Here is a 4,045-nt window from a genome sequence, read left to right on the forward strand (position 1 = left end):
GTAAGAATTTGTAAAGAGGGACAGATGACCTTAAGCAAGGTCTCAAGAAAGAGTGGGACCTGACTCGACAAAAGAGAGGGGAAGGGTATCTCAGCAGAGGGAACAGAATGTGCAAAGACCCCGAGCCAGGAGGAAGCCTTCTTTTCAAGGAGTTGGACAAAGCCAGTGTGGCTGGAGCAGAGTGAGGGTGAGAGTCGAAGCCAGAGGGAGGTGGCAGCCAGGTCGGGCAGGCCTAATTATTAAAGCTTTTTTTTTTTTTTTACTTTATCCTGAGATCAAAGGAGCCACTGGGAGGTTTTAAGCAGATGAGGGACATCATTAGATTTGTCATTTGGAGAGAAGGCTTTGGCTGGTTTGTGGAGAACCCAGTTGGGGTGGGGACAGAGAGACCTCTTAGGAGGCCGCCGTGGTCACCCAGGTGAGAGTGGAATTTGGGCAGTGGCAGGAGGGTAGAAGGCAGTGGAAGGGCAGGGGAGGTGGAGGGTGGGTGGGGCCAGAAGGGAGGAGTCAGGAGAATGCTCTGCCTGGGTTTCTGATGTGACCAACTGGGTAGGTGGAGCTGCCACCTTAAGGGAGGATCTCGGCTTCAACCTTGACAGGTTACACAGAGGCTATCGAAGCTGTAAAAGACAACTGCGCATGTGCTATTGCCCCGCCTCCTTTGTCTCTCTTTCTCTCCTCCCCTCATCCCTTTATTCTGCCCGCCACCCTTTCCCTACAGTGACCTCAGCCACTGTGAGTGAGATCAAGAGTCGAGAGAGCCTAAATTCAGAGTGTGAATTCCCATGAAAACCCAATAATCAAATTTTATGGAAAGTTACAAGTCCTGAATTCATCTTCTCATCTTTCACTCCTTGGCATCATGCCTCCTTGACGCTACGGGGCAGGACACTCAGCTTGGGCTCACCTGAACTGTGAATATGTAGAAACATTAGAAATAAACAATTCCCGGCCAGCCACGGTGGCTCATACCTGTAGTCCCAGCTGCAGGAGGGAGGATGGCTTGAGCCCAGGAGTCTGAGGCTGCAGTGAGCTATGGTGATGCCACTGCAGTCTAGCCCGGGTGACAGAGTGAGATCCTGTCTCAGAAAAAGAAAAAAAAGAAAAAAGAAAGAAAGAATTCCCAATTAAAACCCAAGTAGCTGTGGATTCCCTTTAAGCTCTCCTGACTCAGCAGTTGTGTGAAGACCCTGCTGTGGATGCCGTCGGCTGCCCTGAACTCTGAGTAGTCCCTGAAAGTGCTTTCTGTGTCTCAAATGGGGAAACCAAGAGTGCTGATTGTACCCGCAGCTTTTCTCAATAGCCTTTTCTTTTCACTATAGAGTTGATTGCAAACGACAGACACCCAGTGTGAGCGAGCTTCAGCTCAGAGATAGTGTGTTTGGGGAACCCCTGGAGTTTGGGGATGCTGAGACCTCAAGGAGGAGTTGACCATGGGTGGAGCAGCAGGAAGGGCAGAGAGTGGCCAAAGCCCCAGGAACGACCAGAACCGAGGACTGGGACACATTTGGGATTCTCGCCTCCTCTGATGTTCCTGCGCATCAGCTTGCTTCTTCGAATCGCTTTCTGACTTTCTCTGCATGGAAACGTGGCAGCCAACAGCACTGGAGTTTCACATCATAGTCGCTTCCACTGCCAGGGAGAGGCTGCCCTGACTTTTTGTCCTAAATACAAACTCACTGGTCCCCATTCCCAGCCTCATCACCCATGACCTTGAGGGCAAGGGCTATATAAGAACACGGCAGCTCCTAGCGGGGCTGTATTGGAGCAGAGGAGGGCAGTTCTGGAAAGGGAGAGGCAATTAACCAGGCAGAAAACCATCTGTGCCTTCCACTGCCTCCTATATGTTGGCATTCACGTGCCTTTAGAAACAGAGGACCTCGTTCCCTACCCACCCAGTGCTTGAAAGCATCACCCACCTTGGTAAGGACCGTCCCATCTGCCAGAGCAATGACCCGGGAGCAACACCACACTCAAGGGTTGCCTGTGCCCATTCATTTTCTTGGGGGCAATGATCTGTGTGATTCTGCAGATGACTGTAGACTCTAAACGCAGCTTTGGATCTTTGCAGTTATGTCTTGCTTTGGCAGATCTCTGTAGGACAATGTACCTTCTGGTCTTCCCTCAGTTATTTTTCATTCCTTAGCATGCCTGTTTATCACCACTGCTCCCAGAAACTCTATCCTCTGCACAACAGGATGGCATGTGTCAGGCCTCTGACCCCTAGAGTCCAGGGCTGACTGGTGCCCTTTCCTTTAGAGTAGGGGTGCATAGAGCAGGGGAGCATAGACCATGCCAGGTGGTGCAGGGATGACAGAGGGATGCTGCCCAGCTGAGACCGACACACCCCCTGCCCAGTCCTCCTGCCCCATCTGGGGTGTGGGACACCCCCGCTACCTTTCCCTCCAGGCCCATTTCCTGCTCTGCACACCCCCTCTTCCCCCACGCCCATCCATACACAGACCAGAGCCCCGCTTTCCCACCTGCAAGCCCAGCCATCCTCCCCCGGACTCTTTGGGGCCCTCTCCTGAGCCAGGGCCCTCATTGCACCCAACTCCTCAGCACCCCTCCCCTAAACCACACCCACTTTTGTTTCCACCTGGGCCTCCTGCAGGCACCCTTCCCTGGTGTCCTCTCCAACTTAGCCCTGCGGGCCCTGCCCTGAGCCTCCACCCTCTGTCTCCATCACAGCCTGAACCCCACGTAATCAGCTCCCCTCCTCACGCTCCACTCAGTCTCCCTAAGTCATGCCACCCTTCCCAGGCTGCAGGGCCCTTCTCCCCTCCTGCCCCGGTGATCTGGGGGCCTGGGGCCTCCCCTCCTCCTCCTCCCTCCTTCCCTGCCCAGCGCCTGGGACCTGGACTCCCCTCCCAGGGCTGCTGCTGCCTCCCCCCTCCCCAGGCCTCTGCATGCAGCCCTTCCTCTAGGGCCAGGGCTGTCGTGCTTTTCACGTGTGTTCAAGTAATAAAAGCGAGCTGACTTTGAAAATTAAGTAAACACCAGCATGGCTGGTGGCTGGTCCTCAGGTGCAGCAGCAGTTGTGGCGGTGGCACGCAGCTGGAGACGGGCTGGAGGAGTGGGTATAACCTCAGACAGAAAACAGCTGCTGGGAGCACGCGATGGCAACGGCCCTGTCACGGAGTTTCATCAGCTGGTAAGGCCCAGCTCTGCCTGTGAACTGGCTCACCACAACACAACGCTACCGACATAACCCGTTTCCCCTCCTCACAGCCTCGGTGGCACACAAGCCGGGACTCGGTCTCCCCTCTGGACCTGGACCCAGGGGGCTTGTGTCCCTCTGTATGCCAGACACTCACGCCCTCTGGGAGCTGACGCAGCCCCACCGTCGACACCGCTGTTAAGAGCTGCTCCTGGCCAGTGTGCTGGGAAAGTCTGGGGCATCGGGAAGGATCTGCGGGGTCTTGACAGCAAGCATTCCCTTCCTGCCCTTCGCTGAAGTTCGTGAGAGTGGGGAGAAGGCGGGGGTGGAGTGGTGACACCCATTCACTAATTGATTCATTCAACACACTGTGGAGCCCTACGCAGCGAGCACTGTTCTAAGCGCAAGGGACATAACAGTGACAAGGTCCTGAACCTCTTGAAGTTTATGATCCCACGGAGAAGACAGTCGCTATATAATACCATGTAAGGTAGCAAGCTAGAGAGTGAGACGGTGGTTAGGGAAGACCTCTCTAAGGAAGGGGCATTTGAGCATAATTGAGGAAACTAGCCACGTGATATCTGGGGCAAGCGTGTCCTGGGCACAGGGAACAGCATGTGCAAAGGCCCTGAGGTGGGAATGTGCTTGGTGTGGCTGAGGCCCAGTAGGGAGGCTGGTGTAGCTGGAATGGAGAGACTGAGAGGGAGGTGGGTGGGAGGAGGGTTCAGACAGGCCGGCAGGGGCCAGGTCCTGTGGGTCTCGTGGGCTCTGGTGAGGACGTGGCACTGGGTGAGCCGGTGCCCCGAGGGGGTTTTAAGCAGAGGAGCACTGTGGTGGGCTTGCCTTGTGAAGGATCGCCCTGCTGCCCCGGAAGTCTAGAGGGGA

This window comes from Microcebus murinus, chromosome 6, assembly GCF_040939455.1.
Source record: "Microcebus murinus isolate Inina chromosome 6, M.murinus_Inina_mat1.0, whole genome shotgun sequence".
Taxonomy (NCBI): Eukaryota; Metazoa; Chordata; class Mammalia; order Primates; family Cheirogaleidae; genus Microcebus; species Microcebus murinus.